We start from the raw sequence: 21,525 nt of genomic DNA, 5'->3' as shown, positions 1-21,525 counted from the left end.
GAAAGGAAAGACCAAATTGCGCAGCGGTGTTGGATAAATGATGTGGCAAGAAAAGGCCAAGTAAGCAAACTAATATGGTACATTTTGTGATAATATTACTTCCTAATATTGCCATTTTTTAACTCATTAGCACTGTCTGGGTAAACTTGTTATCTGTGTAACATCCAAATACAGTAATAAGAAAATGGCAGATGACTAGACAAACTTTGCATTCATTTACACAGCAACACAGGTCACAGTAATTTTTATATAATTTGATATGTTTGAGCTAGAACATTTGTTTGTTAAAATCTGAAGATTATGCAGCAGGTGATGGATTAGGTGACAAATGCGGAACATCCATAATTATGTGGAAAATGATACAGATGAAAAAACACATTATTACAACGGCCCTGCTCCACAGTAACCAGTATCCTCAGCCCACCTTGGATCCTTAGCCAAGCGGACATTGCAGTTGCGAATGGTTTCCCCTGAAACCAATTCGTGATAAATTGTTGTTTTAGCATTTGCTGAATTTCTATGGAGGATAAGCACTGTTTATTTGAGTGTTACTTTGACGGTTTAGTTCAGTGATAGTTCTTCCTGGGCTATCATATATTTGTTTTGTTCTGATGTACATGCATAGTCTAAAGTTCCAAAAATTAATTAGCCAAATATCCAGAAATAAACATTTGAAAATAGCTAACTGTAATTTCATTGAAAGGCCTCCCTTGCTGGATATTACCCAGGTAGACTTGGTGTATATACATCTGCACTGTAAGTATGGTGTTAGTGGCAAGTGTTTCTCCCCATGCACGCTTCTTTTCCATGAAATATGTCACAATGAGAGCTTTCCAGTGTACAGAAACGAAAGCTGGTAGTTTTTTATTTATTTCATGTTCTGAATACGAGGTAAAGCAGGACACACTTCCTGGAATGAATGCATTTTTCTGGGCAAAATTGCATTTCATTCACTGAGGAAAATGCCAACAAAACTTCACAGTTTCATAAATAATGGATATTTTTTTTAGCGTTTTCTGTTCGAAGTGCAGTAGGCTGGGCCCCCCAAGTAGTGACGTCGTGGACATTGAAATATCAGCTGAACAGATGCCTATTTCTGGTAAAAAATGCCGAAGGTGAGCCACAGCAGTGCAGCCAGAGTGTTGTATGGGACCGGGTCTTATGAAACATTCTAGTGTAATTAAATGTTGCAAGTCATAAAATATGTCGTATGGTTTCTCTAAAATGCTAGATCGTCTTTTTGTAAATCTGGGAGGCGAAGACATAAAAAATCAATCTAGCAGGGAACTGATGGACTTGATTAAGGCCTGTGTACTAAATCAACCATATATCTCAGTGGATAAATGCATATTCTGGGAGATTGTGAGCACTTTGCAGTGAATATATTTTATTATTTCTGAGCTAAATAAAATGAGGACCACTAGGTTGGTCTATTTTGCTGCATGATATACACAGCACTACCAGGGCTAGGCTGACCAGCCAGTGGTTGTAAGCTAGCACAGTCAGGGCTTTTAGGGCAGAGCAAGTCACCATAAACCTATCCTAACACTCTCACCCTGTATGAAGAACAAATGGAAGTGTGATGCTAACCAGCAGAGCTAGGGCTATTATTTGTGCCGATTTCAATGCTACTTATGTGCCATAAATAAACAAATAATTCTTCTCTTAACAGACTTCACTGTTTGGCAGACATGTCAAACCAGCTACATGGGCATATCAGGAATTAGCCCGAGATCGCACCCAGTGATTCAGTGCCTCTGCAAGTGTCGTAAGTGCTAGCCAAATGTTCATTCCATACACTAAAACCTTGGGGCATATTATCAAGGGGGTTTATCTCCGCTTTTTTGGCTTTAAAAGCCAAGAAAGCGGAGATAAAATTATCTCCCTATTACCTAGCTGTCGCTAACACCAGTTAGCGACAGCTAGTAGGAGATAGCGACCATCTTGGGCCCCACTTTGAATGTCAGTGATATTTATCACTAATGACATGCAAAGTGGGCATGCCAAGATGTTAGCGACTGGAAACAGTCGCTAACATCGCTATCTCCTATTACCAACTTTTGGAGATATTCGCATTAAGCGCGAATATCTCCAAAAGCTAACACCTGCCCTGATCAGTTCTTAGCCATGTTATCCAATGGGAGGTGGATAACATGGTTAAGACCATTAGCTCGGTAATGCATGAATATCGCTGACTTTTCAGAGATATTCATGCATTGCGGCCGTTTTTTATCGCATTTGCAATAAACCTTGGTAATACCAAGGTTTATTTGCCATAAAAGTCGCCGCAGGTCAGCGGTAATTTTTTGTCTCTAACCAAGCAATAGCGATAATTATCGCTATTGCTTGGTAATATGCCCCCTTGTACCTTATTTTTCACCCAGACACAGCCCACAGACACACGTCACCGAACTGTTGATCAAATCACATCTCTCTGAATCAGGCCGTGTTGATAACATTAGCAATCCTGGATCCCAGTGCATTTTGGGAAACATTTAAAGCAATTTCAAGTGGCAATTTGTTTAATCAAATTTCCCATTAATCTTTCAACTGCATATTAAAGGCCAAGTTGTAATGCAGGACGTTGAGTCGAAGCAGAAAAAAACCCAGGCATTATGAAATGCGAGCTGCAGCCACCCTAGGAAAAATCTTGCTAATTTGAAAAAGGATTCAGAAGAATCATGCTCAAAAAGAATACACACATCATTGTAAGAAGATGAAGGCATGACCGCAGGATACAGTGGAGGGCTTTTAGAGAAGCAGGCAGGGAAGGGCTCCTAGGAGGACCTACAATGGAGATCGGTGAGGCGAGGACGGCAGTGGAGCCCCGGACTCCAGTGCACCCTTCCTAGTCGGACAGTGTGCCTCAAATAGGGTGAAGGATCTGTAGCCAGAGCAAAGGGAGGACAGTGTCGCAGCACTTAAAGGGACACTCAGGGCAAGGTGCCAGCACTAGAAGAGGGTCTTCTAAGTGACACAACAGGTCCCATGCACACGCATGTGAGTAAAGGACAATACAACACAGATTCAGTTGATTAATGATGAAGACACTGGTATCCTTTCTTTGTAATGTTCACTTTTAATGGTATGTTGCTTAACGACCTAGCCAATGTGTGTATCGTAAGTGGAGTGTAAACCCTTGACTTATTCAGGGCTGGAAATAACTTGGAGAACAACGTGTGATACAATATAATTTCAAGAATATTTACTTTCAAAGGAGTACCAGGAATGATTCCTGTCTATCAGGGAAGCACCCAATTTTTAAACTGAAACTTAACCAGAAATTATAATGCTCTTGTGGGGACCACATGCACGGTTCCAATAGTGCATGTCATGTGAGGTTCAAGCAGTGCCCGATGGAGTATGGCGCAGTGTTTGTGCACATCTAGGTAGTGAGTGTATACCAAAATAAAAGTCTATTTCAGAGTAGTATAGAAAAACTATATTGTGAGTGAGGGATTATACGTAAACAAACGGAAAAGCCTATTCCAGAGTGAATAAGAGTATACATTGCGAGTGCTGGATCATGAATGGAGTAGCGACGTGTCTTTCAAGTCTGGATTTAACCTATACAAAAGTGAGAGAGCTGTGATATCTGGATTCTGTTATAAACTCTTGTGAGGTGTATACATGAGCCTACCTGTAACGCAGTAAATTGATTGTTAGACCTATAATGAGAGGTAGGAGCTCCAGTCAAGACAATATCCTAAGTTTGTGTGTAGAAAAGACACCCTGGCTTCAGGTTAAAACACATATGACAGGCACTGTTGTGAAAGGCTCACCTTAAAACCGGTTATAATTCTGACTCGGTAGGTCATAAGTATTCCACACCGATTAAGTGTAGTTCCTTGTTTTTCTGCAACTGAGTCTGTGAAATAACAGCTCCCATCAGTAATAATAATAATAATAACATTTTATTGCATGATTAATTAAAGCCTTTGCAACCAGATAAAACATAGATCAGAAGAAACAAAAAGGCTACGTTAAAAATGCTAAAATTGCTAATATACAGTTAGTTCCGTAAAATAGCGGGGGAATAAAAACTGGTGTATGGGACAGCCAATTCGGGGGGGTCGGATGGTGCAGAATGCAACATTTGTCGGAGAGCTAGTTAGAAGGGGAGCCTGTGTAGTCCACGTTCCTTTAAAGTTAATAATGAAAACTTAGATCTTGAAGGTGTTTTGGAGTGTAGCGGGCAACGGAGAGCTTGAAGTTGATGGAGCAATGTGTAGTTCGTCATGTCGCTTGCTCTCCTAGGTCATTACGCCCTGTAATAAGAATGTGTGTGGAAGTTTGTGTCACTGTACTGGCTGCCAGCCCAAAGTGGCTGCAGCAGAGGGTAAGAACCATGGTGATAGACAGAGTTGCCGGAGGAGAACGTGATGGTCAATGTTGTTATACTTCTCTAAGAGACCAATGGGCCTGGTCTGAAGACCAGATTGTTGGAGTGCTTCCTGGTTTAACTTTACATTAGCTGCGCTCATGAACCGGACAAGGCTACAGGCAATTACTGCCCTCAAAGCAGGCCTTTACCGCCTCCCTACATGATAGTACCTGGCTTGTAATGAGGTGTGGCTTTAATAGCTGTCTTCGTTCCAGTTCCAAGCCGTTGCAGATGCATAATAGATGTATTACATCCTCGTTGAGGTCTCCGCATAGTCTACAACGGTTTGAAGTATCTATGCGTTTCCACGGTGTAAGGTGATGCTTTGCGGGCAGGATTCCCAGCCTCAGAAGTAAGAACCTTTCTTTTGTGAATATTGAAAAACCAGTGCCTAGGTATGGTTGGGGCTTTGCCGACAAATAACTCTGAATTACAAGGGATGACCATCATATTGTATTCTATCATACAACACATCTACTGCGAGCGAGCGGTATCTATTCTTCATTATGGCCCAATGGCCTCTGGGTCAAGGTATCAAACCATTGTTTTCGATCCGGTCCTGTGGTCAGTAACTTAAGCGAAGTTTTACTAAACCTTGGTGTGGCAAGCAGTGTTGACATGGCACAGTTGGTCATGGGTGATTCTAAAATCAAGCAAGAAAGAATCCTATATTAGTCCAATGCTTGGCACCGAATTCCATCATATTGATGAATACGAAGAGGCACTCCAAGTCCAAAATCTCTTCTCCTCTCTTACCTCTGGCCAGTAAGCCCAGCCTCTCTTGTGTCTCCAGGATCTCGTTTCAACTGGATACCATGGGAGACGCAACCCGGAATTGTATTTAACCAGTCTCAATGTCTGAACAACTAGACAACAAGAACAGCCTTGCATCAGAAGTCTGGTGTCATTCGCAGTGTGGCATGCAGTGTGTACATTCTTCGCACATGCATGTTTTAGAGAGAACAGATACTTGATAGAAGTACAGGAAGTATTGGAGATCACACATGGTAAAGACAACGGTACACAGAAAGTACATAATAATGAGAACTAGAGAACATATAAAATTGACATGTGACTTGTTGACTGACATCCAAACGTAATGTGACCAAGTGTGCAAGAAGATGTACAACAGTGAAGATAGCGAATATAAGCTATATAGAGGGCCACTGTATTCCAGTAAGCTCAACAAGACAAAATCAGTTTGCGTGTGTTCACAGGGCAAATCACTAGTAGAAAAACCATGGTGTTTTGAAAATTATGCGTACAAAGACAACAGTACATATGAACCAAACAAATTACAGAGAGATTGACAAATATGATGTAATGTAATGTAATAGGTTTTTCTATAGCGCAGTTTGCACTCCATGGAGCATCTTAGCGCTTTGAGAAAAGATAGGCAGAATCAGGTGAGGGCCTAGCTGGGAAAAGGGACTGCTATATCAGATTAGGGATTTGCAGATAGTGCTTGATAGATTAAAAATCCAGGTTTTAAGGGCCTTTTTGAAGTCTGTTTCTCTTTCTATTTGGCGCAGGGGCGGCGGAAAAATGTTCCAGACCTTAGACCCCAGAACTGCCAGGGCCTTTCCTCCTCTGGTTTTTAATCTGAAGTTGGAAATGGTCAGGAGGTAGGCTTTTTGAGATCTGAGATTGCGCAGGGGAGAGTAGTGTTTAAACATCCTCCGGATGTAGCTGGGTCCTTTCCCATGAAAGGCCCTAAAGGTTATTAGAAGGACTTTGAAAAGGACCCGTTTCTGGATCGGCAGCCAGTGTAGTATATCCATTGCTGCTGTGGCTGAAGTTCTTCTGTTCCAGCCCAACACCAGTCTTGCCGCGGCGTGTTGTACCATTTGTAATTTATGACATATTATTTTATTTGCCCCTGCATATAGGATGTTGCAGTAGTCGAGGCAAGATGTTATAAGTGCTACTGCAGCCATTTTCTGTGCCAGAAATGGTATAAGGTAAAAAAAAATCTAAGTATTTTAATGAGGCCGAAACATGTTCTGGCCACCACTACTGCCTGCTGTTTAAAAGTCAGCGAAGAGTCAAATCTAATCCCTAAATTCCGGGCTGACGTGACGGTGTTAGGGGGGCCATCCACATCCTCCGGCCACCATGGGGAGGGGTTAAACAGATTCTCTTTCCCAAAAGGCAGGATCTCTGTCTTCCCTGTATTGCATTTAAGATGGTTTGCGCTCATCCATTGGAATGTGGCTTTGAGGCAGGTCAAAAGCTTCCTTTCAGCTTCTCCGGTGTCGTCCTCCATCACCAGGATGAGCTGCGTATCATCCGCATATGATATGGTGGAGATGTCATAGGATGATATAAGTGCAATCAGGAGGGCCAGGTATAGGTTAAAGAGTGTCGGGCTCAAACAAGAGCCCTGAGGCACTCCCGAAGTAAGCGTTTTTTTTCGGATCTGAACCGGCCTGAGGTGACCACTTGGCGCCTTTCAGCTAGAAAACTTTTTAGCCACCCTAATGCGCTCCCAGCTATCCCTGCCACGGCTAGTCAGTCCACCAAGATGGTATGTGAGACCGTATCGAATGCCGCGGACAGGTCTTAACATTTCAGAGGTGAATATCAGGGCTGATTCAATTGAATGCTGGGACCTAAAGCCTGCTTGATTAGGGTGCCATGTGTTATTGGCTTCCAGGAATGTAGTGAGCTGCCTATTCACACATTTTTCGGTTAATTTACAGAGGGTTGAGAGCAGAGAAATGGGTCGCAAATTAGTCAAAGTGGTTGGGTCTGCAAGTTGTTTTTTCTGCAGGGGCTTCACTGCTGCAAGATTCCATTCCTCATGCACTAGGCCAACGTTAAGTGAGGAGGTAATGATGGTGTTTATAATGGAATTAAAAATATCTATCATAGTGTGGAGGACATATGGGGGGGCAGGGGTCAAAGTGGGAGCCTGATTTGATCTTTAAGATTTCTACCCGAGAGTCCTCTAAACTAACCAAGGAAAAAGTGGACTGTAGGTTGATAGTGGCTGTGGGGCCTGTATGTACTGATTCTTTATAGATCAGTGGATGGAGGAAGTCTTTTGTGAGTTCTTTGATTTTTCCTTCAAATAACTCAGCTATTGTGGTCCATAAATTCTGAGAGGGGGGATCTCTTTTTGCATGGATTTGGGATTGGTAAAAGCATTAACAATTTTAAAAATTTCTTTCTGTTGGTTATTAAATGTAAAATGTAAATGTATTTGAGCTTATATAGCGCACAGCTACCCGCAGTGGGTTTCCCGGCGCTTGCTTAGGGAACCCGTCCTGGTATTCCCCTGTGAGATAACCCCGGTAGGGTATCCACAAGGTGAAAGCCAGGCATCCCGCCACGAGGGGCTGTTGTGGAGATTAAGCAAGCTATTGCCCAGAGTCGCAGAGTGTGAACCCGTGAGTCGAGAAGGCACCGGAGCGAGAATTATCGAGTCCGTGGAATTTTTAGCCCAAGACCCGCCGAGGTGGGGAATTGAACCCTGGTCCAGGTCCGATCTCAGCTTCCTGGTCTGCCGCCTCTAACCCCTGAGCCACACTTCTCCATAACCACTTACTGTTGGTTATGGCCTCCGTATAGAAATGCTTTTTTGCGATTTTTATCTGTCCATGATATTGGCGACGTGCAGCTTTGTAGTTGTTCTGGTCTATTTCTTCATAGTTAGTGTGCCATTTCCGTTCTAGCGCCCTGACTTTTCTTTGTTCCTCTTTTAAGGCCAGTGTAAACCAAGAGGCTGAAGGTTTCTTTCTGGCGCTTAGCCTAGCGTGGGGGCTTCCTGAGCTTAATGTGTTTATCCAGTCTCTGAGGATTTGACTGTCCTTAGTAGGATCTCCAGTAGGAGTGGGCTTGGTCTCTGCAGCTCTAGTTAGAAATGTGTCTTGTCCTTTCAAGGTTTTCCAACTGGGTTCGTCCTGGGAGAGTCTAGATGAGTTATCAGAGTTTTTTTTAGCATTTCACCGGTCATTACTAGAAGGTTAAAGAGGATAAGGTTATGGTCTGTCCCTGGTAAAATTTGGGGTTTTTGACCGTAAGTGTCCCTAGAATCGAGCAGACGCAATCAAGGATATGTCCCACTTTATATGTGGGATTAGTTGTGGTCAGGGTTACACCTAGGACATTCATAGTGTCCCTAAAACAGATTGCTGCCGGGTCTATAGAGGAGTCTAAATGTATGTTCACGTCTCCTAAGCACATGAAGTTAGCAGATTTAAGAGCTAAGTTGCTGATAGCTGGCCCAATACTCTCCAAGAAGTCAGTGTGTTTCCCTGGTGGCCGGTATATCAGCACGCCTGTAAAGGTAAAAGAGTCATGTACCTTTATGGCGAAGCCCATATTTTCTGCCCCTTTAAGGTCTGGGATTGCAAAAGTTTGACAGTTGAGTGTCTCCCGGTATGCAATAGCAACGCCACCCTGGGTAATTGAGAGCAATACCGCACTTATCATATGCACCTTCCGTATGTGATACATGGATAATAAAGAAAAATGCTTTTATGTACCCCAATGCCAACTTTCAGTTTCTAAATCACATTGGTTGCATTGCAGATCGGATGACATGTAACATTGCATTTACATGATATTTGTCAAGCTCTCTGTAATTTGTTGTTTCAAATGTACTGTTTCCTTCAAATCCATAATTTTCAAAACCCTGTGGTTTTTCTACTAGTGATTTGCCCTATAAACACACGCAAACTGATTTTGTCTTGTTGAGCTCTCTGGAATACGTTGGCCCTCTATGTACTTTTGCCTTTATTTTCAGTATCTTCACTGTTGTACATCTTCTTGCACACTTGGTCACATTATGTTTGGATGTCAGTCAACAAGTCACATGACAATTTTATATGTTCTGTAATTCTCGTTATTACGTACTTTCTGTGTACCTTTGTCTTTACCATGTGTGATCTCCAAAACTTCCTGGACTTCTATCAATTATCTACCCTCTCTAAAACACGCATGCACGAAGAATGTACGCACTGCATGCCACACTGCGAATGACACATAGGTTGTTCTTGTGGTCTAGTTGTTCAGACATTGAGACTGGTTAAATGCATTTCCGGGTTGCGTCTTCCACTGTATCTGGTTGAAAGGAGATCCCGGAGACACAAGATAGGCTGGGCGTACTCGCCAGAGGTAAGAGAAGAGAAGACATTTTGGACTTGGAGCGCGTCTTTGTATTCATCAATATGATGGAATTCGGTGCCAAGCATTGGACTGATATAGGATTCTTTCTTGCTTGATTTTAGACTGATCCATGGCCAATTGTGCCATGTCAACACAGCTTGCCACACCAAGGCTTAGTAAAACTTCCCTAAAGTTACTGACCACAGGACCGGATCGAAAACAATGGTATGATAACTTGACCCAGAGGTAAGATAGGATTAAGCCATAATGAGGAATAGACACCGCTCGCTTGCAGTAGACGTGTTGTATGATAGAATACAATATGATGGTCATCCCTCTGACAGTAATGAGGATTGGACAGTGTTTTCACTTATATGTTGTGGTATTAGTCTTACTATGAATACTGATGGGTGCTGTCATTTCACAGACTTAATTGCAAAAAAAAGGAACTATACTTCATCAGTGTGGAATACATATGACCTACCGGATCAGAATTATCAACGATTTAAGGAGAGTCTTTGACAACAGTGCGTGCCTTCTGTGTTTTAACCTGTAGCCAGGGTGCCTTTGCTACACACAAACTTAGGATATTTGTCTTGACTGGAGCTCCTACCTCTCGTTATAGGTCTAAGAATCAATTTACCTCCTTACAGGAAGGCTCATGTATATTTCTCACATGAGTTTATGACAGAATCCGGATATCACAGCACTCTCACTTTTATATAGGTTAAATCCAGACTTGAAAGACATATCGCTACTCCACTCATGATCCCGCACTCGCAATGTATACTCCTATTCAGTCTGGAATAGGCTTTTCTGTCTGTTTACGTATAATCCCTCACTCACAATATTTCTATACTACTCTGAAATAGACTTTTATGTTGGTATACACTCACAACCTAGATGTACACAAACACTGAGCCATACTCCATCAGGGACCTCTTGAAACTCATATGCACTAACGGAACCATGCATGTGGTCCCAACAAGAGCATTATAATTCCTGGTTAAGTTTCAGTTTAAAAATTGGGTGCTTCCCTGATAGACAGGAATCATTCCTGGTACATCTTTGAAAATAAATATTCTTGAAGGTGTTTGCTTATACTACTCGTTTTTTCAGAAAATATATTGTAACACACGTTGCCGTCCACGTTGTTTCCAGCCCTGAAGAAGTCAAGAGTTTACACCCCCCTTACAATACATGTGTTGGCTGGATCATTAAGCAACACACCATTAAAAGTGAACATTACAGAGAAAGGCTACCAGTGTCTTCATCATTAATCAACTGAAACTCTGTAGTATTATCTTTTCCTCACATGTGTGTGCATGGGACCTGTGGTTGTTTATAAGCAGACACCAGGGTCCAAAACTGAGGGTTTAGGGGTAATGTTCCCTCACCTGTGGCACTGCATTTAACTGTTTTTCTTCTGTGTAAACCTTACGTTATTTGGCAAGCACCTTTTAGCTATCCTGTGATAATTAACACCCCCATCTCAGTCTTCTAAGTGGGCAGTTGGTGGAGAGGAAAGGTGTACAACTAGCGTTAGCCATATTAAACAGTAAATTCAGTGTAGGACATGCATTCCTTCACACAACGGCACTACGCAGCAGCTTCTCAGTCTCCAGAGTTACATACCTGTCTGCATCAGTCTTTTCTATTGAGTCGACTTGTGTAAGTGGGATGTCCTAGACAGGGTACACAGACAAAATATAAATTTTTAAATATCGATATACAAAAATATCGAAGTTTAAATATCGATGGGACAAAATATCGAAGGTAAGTAATATCGACAGTCTTAATATCGATATTAGTATGACATCAGTAATATCGAAGTTTTAAATATCGATGTCAATAATATCGAAATAAATAACTTCGATGTTACTAATATCAATTTTTAAATAAATTTAGTGTATATTATATTGTATTTATTATGTTTTATTATTCATTTTTAATGTAATTTAATTAAATATTGTCTTTTACTACTGTAGCGGGTTGTGGGTTTATAGGGGAATAGGGTGGGAAGTAATTTCATTATGTTAAATTAATTATTAATTAGTAGGAATTATGAATTAATTAATTGAGAAATAATTTTTAATTAATTTAAAATAATTGATTAATTGATAAATATGTTCTGTAGCGGGTTATGGGTTTATAGGGGAATAGGGTGGGAAGTAATTTAATAATAATGAATTAATTAATATATGTTTGTACATATTGTAATTAATAATTAATTGGTAATTAATTTATATTATTTAGTTGATTAATTAATATAATTTTGTACATATTTATAATTATTAATTAGTTGGTAATTAATTAATATTAATGATTTAATTACATTAATTATAGTAATTTTTTATATAATAATTTTTTGTTATTCTTTAATAATTAATTGGGAAAAATAATATTAATTATTAAATTAAATTAATTACAGCTAATGTGCTAATATATTTACTTTATTGTTATTGTTAATTAATAATTAATTGGTAATTAAATAATATTAATTAATTTTGGGTAAAGGAGTATTTTTAGGGTTCAGGGTCAGTTTTCAGTTTTTGGGTAAAGGGGTATTTTTAGGGTTCAGGGTCAGTTTTCACTTTTTGGGTAAAGGGGTATTTTTAGGGTTCTGGGTCAGTTTTCAGTTTTTGGGTAAAGGGGTATTTTTAGGGTTCAGGGTCAGTTTTCAGTTCATGGGTAAAGGGGTATTTTTAGGGTTCAGGGTCAGTTTTCAGTTTTTGGGTAAAGGGGTATTTTTAGGGTTCAGGGTCAGTTTTCAGTTTTTGGGTAAAGGGGTATTTTTAGGGTTCAGGGTCAGTTTTCAGTTTTTGGGTAAAGGGGTATTTTTAGGGATAAGGGTCAGTTTTCAGTTTTTGGGTAAAGGGGTATTTTTAGGGTTCAGGGTCAGTTTTGGGTTTTTGGGGTACAGGGATATTTTTAGGGTTCAGGGTCAATTTTGGGTTTTTGGGGTACAGGTGTACAGGGTAAAAACAAAAAAATATTAAATTAAATCAAATAAATAACATTAAAAAAAGATTACATTAAATTATTAAGTATATATATTTTTTATTTTAAATGTGTATGTATTAGTTTTAATTTAGTTTTATTATTTTTATTTAATATTTGTAAAATGATATGTTTTTTAAAATTATTTTTACATTATTATTAATACATTTAAAAAAACGATATTTTTGATTCCGATATTTTTGTACTACGATATTATTTTTTCGATATTTTTGTACTTACCTTTATGAAGATAGGATTCCGATATTTTTGATGTCGATATTTTTGCTCCGATATTTTTGTATTTCGATATTCTGTCTGTCGATATTATGTCAGACATTCCCTAGACAGTGCCATCAAACTGACTGATGAGGGAGATGCTCCTTTGACATCTGAAAAATATCCCTGGTGCAGTAGAGGGAAGTTGCGCGCAACTTGCATGCAATATTCTTTTTGCATCCTTTTGAATGTTAGCACAAAAGGAAACAAAAATCTGCCATGTTGGTGGACAGAGTTAGATAGCAATAAAGACCTGCAATAAAAAACAAGTTCTCACAGCATTCCTCAGTCTGTAATGTGAGCTCTTGTGCCTTATGGCCCCCTCTTGAACCATAGCCACAGCGTAATCCATTCAAAAGAGTCATGGAATTTGTATTTGGTCTTAAATGCTCTGCAAATGTAACCAGATTAGATTAAGAATTGCAGGCCTATTCACAAGTGAATGAAAAGGGGCACTGAAGCTGAACACACACCCACAGTGTAACACAAGCAGTAAAGAAAGAAAAAAAGTATTTTGTCAAAGAACACATAAAGAACCAAAGTGTAACTATATAATATGTATTTCCTGCCCTTTAGGAGGAATGAAAGACCAACAGGCAGGACTGACCACTAGCAAGCAAAGATTTTTACAGGACACTGAAATGAACAAATAAAATGGCTTGAAGCATACAAACAAAGTACATACTAAAGTATGTACAAGAGGTCTCGAATTCTTGACCTAAAAAGAGCAATACCTCATCAAGCCAAAAAGGAATATTAACTGGTCACAAATCATCCAAAGGCATCAAATATCATTACCCAATATATAAACATATGCACTGTTTGCAGAAACAAAATGTGAAATACCCATTAAGACAAAACATTTTGTAATTTAATGTAAATCCCTCTATGGCCTAAATGATGTTTCAATACAAAAGACACCACAGAAACAGTTGTTTGATTTTCCGTGGCAGCAGAGCAGCAGAGCAGAGGCGGCGTGCAGTGAGTAGCGAGTGGGTCCCTAGAACTGGGGGAGCCCTGCCCGCCTGCCAATCGACCCACAGCCTCAACTTTAACCCGAGGTCGAGAAACCGAGAAGCCGAGCGGCCGTACAGCAAAAGGTTGGCATTAGCTCTGGTGCGACCCGCACCACGTACAGACCTGCCTGCTTGCTTGCTTGGAGCTGCAAAGGAGCGGTGAGGAGCAGTTTGCCCGAGGAGTGAGGAGGGCGTGGAGGTCGGAGCCCGGCGTTTGGTGACTGGTGTCCGGTGTCTGGCATCTGGTGCCTAGCTGTGGGCAGGCAAGTAACGAGCAAGCAGTAGCTCAATCTCAGCCGTTATTCATTACCGCCGCTGACCATAGCTCATCCTTTCCTCCTTGTTGCCTCTGCCTCACAGCCCTGGGATTCAGGGGGACCAAAGGGAGTGAGGCTGGCCGAGTACAGGGCGGGGCCCAGGATCATAGCACGAGCGCGGCCGCCATTAGAGGCAGCTGCCAAGTAAGAGCCCGGGGGGCAGCCCAGGCCAATCTGACTAGGTCCGATTTGGCTGCAGGCACCTCCTGAGCGCTCCGCTCGTCTGTAAAAACTGTCCCCCTGGAGTTCCATTTCTCGCCTCTCCCATTCAACCCAGCAGCCATCCAGCTACCACCACCCCGCTCTCACGCCTGCCACAACTTCACTACACTGGGCAGGATAAAAATGCCCTCTGGAACTAAACGTCAAGCGTCAACATATAAAGCACCACGCAGCAAAAAGCTTAAAAAGTCAGACACCCCTAAGCAAGCTCAAGTAAACCCGCCCCTAGTCGCCTTCCAGCAAGGTGGGGGCGTTGGCGACGGTGAGGGGACCACCAAGACTGAAAGTCTCCTCCAGCCCCCAAACATCCCGGGCCGTTTACCAGGCAATCAACAAACGATCAACACATTTTTCTTTTTAAAAGACCCTGTTTCAGCTCCGTTGGCATCAACAAGGGAATCAAGGAACTTACCAAGTCCTATTCAACCAGACAATATGACAAATCATAGCCACTCAGGAACCCCATATTGTTGCAAGCTGCTGATGGATCACATTTAAATTCTAGAATCTTTCACTCAACATCTACCGGCGTCATTAACTGAGCAATTGCTCAAACCTACTAAAAAAAAAAAAACAGAACTGGTTCAGGCAATTATTCACAACTCCAGTTCCCCATTGAAAAAAATCAAAACAACCAAGACTGGGCAAAACCTAGTCCTACCCTCACCCACATCTGCTGGTCAGGATTCACTGGAAATACTTTTCAAGGTCTCTAATAACAAATCGAATATAGGGGCAAACATTCATGATTTCGATCGTAATAATTCCCAAATTGACCACGGACCCGGTAAACCAAAAGTGCAGTCAATCAAGAGGTTTATGAGGCTGGACGACTAGTTTGCCTCCCCGTCCGGCCATCATTCACCCAACTCGGACACAGCTTCATTGCTCCCGGTTCCAAGTCAATCTTTGCAAGAACTAAATCTAGATTTAAATCTGGACTATGACCAAATGGTAGTGGAGCAAAACAGGAGCCCAGTGGCGTCGACGCCCCAAAAAGTAGTCGCTCCTACCACAAACCATAGAATCCTAATTGACGACAGCTCTGGAAACAACAGTAACCAACAAAAAAAATCAACACAGTCGCACATATCAATCTCTTCAACAAACACAACCTCCCAACGGGAAGATCAAAAAAAGAGTTACTGCAGTCAAGCGCCCTCTGGTTCCTGGAGGAACACCTTGATTTGCACTTTGGACCAGGCCATAAAGGCACTCAACTTTCAATCAGATAAAATAAAGGTCCAAATCGACTTGAATAATGTCATCGCAGAGCACATTGCCCAACTCAGCTCCAAAACAGATACAATTATTACTCTTCTGACAAATAAAGAAACCACGGAAACTCCCCATCTAAAACAGGCCCAAATCAACATAGGTTCCACAAGCCCTGTGTCCAGCTGCGGATGTAGGAGCCTCATCGAGAAGCTGGCATCACTCCCTGCAATAATGAAAGACATTCTGGGAGCAGTTAAAAAAGGCAACAATCAGAAGATAAAATTAGACCCACTAGGAGAAAATCATAACATGGGGAAATCAAGCATTTCAATCGCTCACCTCTCGGTACATAGGAGCCCAGAAGGGGATAGGGTTCCCTCCACGTTACATCACTCAAAGGTTCAGTGCAAAGCTTCTTCAAACTCGACTGTTGGTCCACTCAAAGGTATGAAAAATCCCGATCCTCCGCTCCAACTTGACGAAAAAGCAAAGGAAAAGAGCGAGGAAAGCCAGGTCCAAACTAAAAAGTAACCAAAAGATCATTATCGACAACTTCTTTGTAAAACCCTTGATCGATCTGTCAAAAGATATAGGATCAGCAAACATCCCCTCAAATACTGCCATTGAGCTGTTGGAAGGTCATCACCTCCCTCAGGCAAAAGCCCTGTCCGAAAACTCAAAACTGTGGATACAACCCGGCGGTTTTGACCAGGCATCACTTGGAGGTCTGAGCAAGTCTCAGAAGGCATTGGTTCTTTGCATAAACATAAAACCAGCCTCGACCCCCCCCCACCAGAAACTACATCAACGACGAAAAGTTCTCGTTCTACCTCAAAAGCTGGGCAGACACCTCCACAAGGAAATCCAGCTGCAATCGGGGACGACTCGCTCAGAAAAAAAAGCCCATCTCAACCACCTTTAACGAGCACAAGCGGACCCACAACACCGTGCAGGACGCTAAGAAGTAGCGACCAAATACACGTTCAGGCAGTACATGAACTGACCCCTATAAAAATAATTAAAACTGGGATTGATCGACAGTGCATTAAACAAAAACCAATGGTCCCAGCGGGAACAATTCAACATAAAAGAGGAACCAACGACTCACAAAGGACCAATTCCCCGATTACAATAATAAAAACCCAGCAAAATCACAACTGCACAGTCCGGCCTAACCCCGTTATCCAATCTTAAGATAACCATACGTTACAAATCACTCTTTCTCCCGTAAGGGGCACTAGGGACAAGGGCATCACAGGGAATGTGACCCAAAAAACAAAAAAAATTGCTCTGCTAACAAGCTCAACTCTTTAGTCCCATGCCCACAAAACCCATCAGTAATTTCAACCGCAGAATTAGAACCAATCCTGACATTTACTCCTGAATATGAGACAAAGGGCTTGCACGACATCCTAAACAGAGGAAACTTGTTAAGACTATTTGGTCTTGTTCCCGAGCTTAGAGGAATATCTTCACAAGATCTAGTTTCAGTTGAGTTCGGTCCAAAAACCGAGCACACAAACACCGCAGTCTCCATTACCACCTGGGCTTCTACGGAGACAGCCGTAAAGATCTTTGAAAATAGAGGATCTTTCGAACATTGGGGTATTACCCTCATGCAACATACGCGCCCGAGATATCCTTTTCCGCTTGCAAAAAGCTTACAGAACATAAACAGGGAATGCTCAATCAACTGTAAGCAAATTTCATGTCTCCAGGGTGCTTGTTCGGCTACAATAGTCCAAGAGGTCTGTGGACTCGACACACATCTAACGCAATCTCGTATTGGTGGGTCCCCTACTCCGGACTGGTCATGGATCCCGTTATTCCTTAATCAAAAGTATTTCTAAAAAATACGAACAGCCACCCCAATGTATACGGCCAAACTTCGCTTTTAAGAAGAGGGTTAAAACGTCTAACATAGTTATTTGCAGTTGGAATATTCATGGGTTTAGTAGTATGGATCAAGACAGTGAGACACAACTGTTCTTTCATAAACACGACATTCTTCTTTTACATGAGACCTGGAACCTGGTATCCCCCGCCATTCCCGGCTTCACCGAATACCATATCCTTGCCGAGAGAACGTCCAAGTTCAGGGCACCCGAGTGGAGGGCTACCCACATACATCTTGCAGCGACTTAATTGGGAGCCTGAAACACAGGACGTGGGACTTCGCTGGGTTCAGGTAACCAAGATCTCCACATAACCGGGACCACAACTGCTAATAATAAACATTTACATTCACCCTGAGGAATCAAAAAAAAAAGAGAAACTGTCCGTCCTCATTAAACTCATAAAAACACTCCAGATAACAAACTCCCAAAGTTTGCTGATACTATCAGGCGACTTTAATCCTAACTTAAATCATGAAGACCTAAACACATATACCCCAAGGCAAAAAACTCGGGTAGAGCCTAATCCATCAACCCTAAAGCAACTGTCATTGCTGGGATTAACAATTCTAAATCCCGCAACAACAGGTGCATCTTAAGCACCACCGACGTACATGAGTGGCAAGTCATCGTCAGCCATTGACTTTACTTTTATCAGTAACAACCTGCTTGATTCAGTAACGGGCCATGAAATTATAACACGAACCGAAAGCGATCACTTTCCTCAAATTATTTGGATCAACATAGGGGTGCCGGAGTCTGCCCAGTTAACTGTTCTTCCTCAGCAGCCAGAGAAGTTTAATTTATGAAAACTGCGATGGAGGGGCAGTGGAACGAAAGCCATCTTCGAAACCGCAAGTAACTTCTTTTCTCAACATGAAAATTACCAAAACGAAGATCTGGTTTCAACCTGGATAAATCTGTTAGAAAATTTGTCTCTTAAACACTCGGCTTACCCTGCACCGCACCAAGGCCCATTAGTCCTACGTAAACCCTGGTTTAACAACAAACTAAGGGAAGAAAAGAGAAAAATAGCCCAGGCGCAATAGAAGGCATCAAGGAACATCATCCAGGGCTCTCCTTCAACCCACCTTCTTGTTAGGAGAATGAGAAATAACTATCGCAAAATGGTGTGGAAAGCCAAGACAAATCAAAAGGAAGAGACGTGGGCAAAACTGCTAGTAGCCAGTAAAAAGCAAAACACGAGGGACTTCTGGGGCATTATTAATAAATTAATCAACGCGGACGTAATATCTCAGGATCCCGGAATTAGTAAACACAGCTGGGAAGTGCACGTAAAAAACCTCTACTTAAAAAGGCAATTCTGTTCCCCGTAAATCAATATCGTTCTAACACAACAACGATATCAAGTTTTTCGAAAGAACTGTCAGATAAGTCATTAAGCCACCCTGACATAGGAAGGTTCAATAATACGGGGATTCAGCCGGACCTATTCTCCTGTGACAGAGTCAAAAGGTTCATTAACCATCTCAAAACCGAAGGCGCACCAGGCCTAACGGCATCCCCAACGCAGTATACAAACACAACGCTGACTTCTGGGCTCTCCATCTCTCCGCCTTGTTTAATCAAGTCTTTGCCAGTAACCAGCAGCCCCCTTCGTGGAAAGGTAACATCATCCACCCAATTTTTAAGGAGGGAGACAGGAGATCACCACAGAACTATCAGCTAATATCTCTAATCGATGTGGAAGCCAAACTATACACTTCTTGTATTTTGGAGGAGATCCAGGAATGGGCAGACACCAACAACCTAATCCCAAGTTATCAGACGGGCTTCAGAAAAGGGACAGGGACTACAACAAATCTCAGAGCCCTAGCACTCCTGATGGAAAGAGCCAAAACTAACAACAATCGGTTATATGGCTGCTTCATTGACATTGGAGCAGCTTTTGACCGAGTCAGTAAGGGGAGACTTTGGGAAAAACTGAACGAGTGGGGGCTGTCAAAAAATGACCTCAACGCTCTCATGCTCCTCTATACAGATACCTGGGCTAGGGTCAAACAAGGACAGGGTTCAAGCCTCACGTCCAAAATTCCAACTGAGGACAGACTAAAACAGGGCTGTGTCCTAGCTCCATGTTTATTCAATCTTTACCTTGCCGATCTAGGAAAAAGACTTAGTCAAATTGTAAGCCATGCTCTGAAGCTCGGTAACACCCCAATGTCAATCATCCAGTTTGCCGATGACATTGTGCTCCTAAGCGGATCCCCAATTGGGCTGCAAAGGCTGATAAACACTCTACATCTCTATCTGGACAAAGAACATCTTGAACTAAATAGAGAAAAGACAAAAGTAATATGTCTTATAGAGCGAAAGCCCATCAAATTTAGTTGGATATTTAACCATCTTTTTTTTAACAACAATGGAGGAGTACCCCCTAGACGCAAAATATACAATGAAGGAATTTCTTCTGTATCTGGAGCATAAGGCTCAGGTTAGCAGTAGTTGCCCCAACCCTGTCGTAATTTGACAATGGCCAAGTTAGCGCTTAGCTGTGCTACACGTTTTTTCCCCTTAACTTGACTATACTCGAAAACGCCATTTTGTGTATTACGGCGGCCATTTTAGAAAATGAGCGGCCTCGTGGTCAGCATGCCCTTTAGTCCGTTGTCCGCGCCACTGACCACTCAACTTTGTTCAGCAACAGGCTATTTTTAGCAACGATCAAGCCTGTACATGCGCAGTTCCAACTGACCAGTCACACCTCAGGAATGTGCCGCCAAACTGACCAGTGGGGTTGTAACCCCTCCCATGAGTTGGCTGTGCTCCAAAAATGACCATATATGTACATAATCTCTGTAACCTTGTGCCGCCTTTCTTTTATTGCTTGTAAACTGTATAAAAGAGGGACTCACACCAACGTTCGGTGTGATACTTCTTGCATTGCCGAAGGGTGATGTAGGAATGTACCACCACCCCATGGGGTCTTAATAAACTTGTTCTTTGTACTTTTCAGTTTCCGTGCCAACAGTTCTTTCAGTGTAAGTGGGTTATCTACGGAACATGTAGGCCTTGGGAACCGATACCACAAATTGGCGACCATGAAGGGACTCATCGGCGACTCGGATGCCCGAAGGAGAGGTCGTGACGAAGGTTTGGAAACTCGCCATGGACGGGTACGCTGCCACCGAGTGACCCGAGTCTTGGCACCCACGGTGTTTCTTCCTTTCCTTCTGATCTGACCTTCCAGGTGGCGCCGGCCCCCGACTGAGATCTTGATCGTCTGCATTGCTGTGCAGTGCCTGTTTGGCTGATTCGATTAAAGACCTTGGCAGTTGGAATCTGGATATTTGAAATTGGGTAAGATTTGTGATCGGTTAGGTAGTCTACGGACGCTTACTGAAGTTCTATGATTTGCGATCGGTAAGGTAGTCTTCGGACGCTTGCCGAAGTTCTATGATTTGTGTCTATGATTTGAGTTAGCTAACATTTGTGACTTTGTGACTTTGTGACCTTTGAATTATATGTGTAGTGCACTTCACATAGGCAGGCATGTAGAGATGTTTCTCTAATTTTGTTTCTTTTCCTCTGAGCGGCACATTTGTGTGAAGTACTGTAAGTGCCAGTTTATACGGTATCACGCTTTCGTGATACTTTTCGAACATGCCTGTTTTAAGCACACTCCGAGGGATGTGCTGTCTTGGAAATGGTACCTCAATTAGGTTAGCGGAATCACAGCCGGCTCCCCCAGAAGGAACCCCAAATCGTGAAATGTACATAAAATTTGGCCTTCCCCCTATAATGTACAGCAAATTATGGCATAAATACACTAAAACTGATCCTGAATTGCAATGGCCACTACATGGGTCGTTTGATTTACGAAAGGTTCAGTTTGTGGAGCAATGTTTGTTTCAGCGCAGGTCTAGACAGAATATGTTTGATTGTGTACGAATGTGGGAGAAAGCGGTGCGTGAACGTATGAAACGTGAAGTTGCCTTGGCGGATAAAGAGCAGCGCAAGGCTGCTCGAGATAAGGCTTTATAGCTCGAGGAAAAGGAGGCACAGGAAAAGAAAGAAAGGGAGGAACGGGAGCGAAATTTGCAAACGACCGGTCAATTTCCTAT

This window comes from Lissotriton vulgaris, chromosome 6 (assembly GCF_964263255.1).
Source record: "Lissotriton vulgaris chromosome 6, aLisVul1.2, whole genome shotgun sequence".
Lineage (NCBI taxonomy): Eukaryota > Metazoa > Chordata > Amphibia > Caudata > Salamandridae > Lissotriton > Lissotriton vulgaris.
This window is presented reverse-complemented; position numbering follows the sequence as displayed.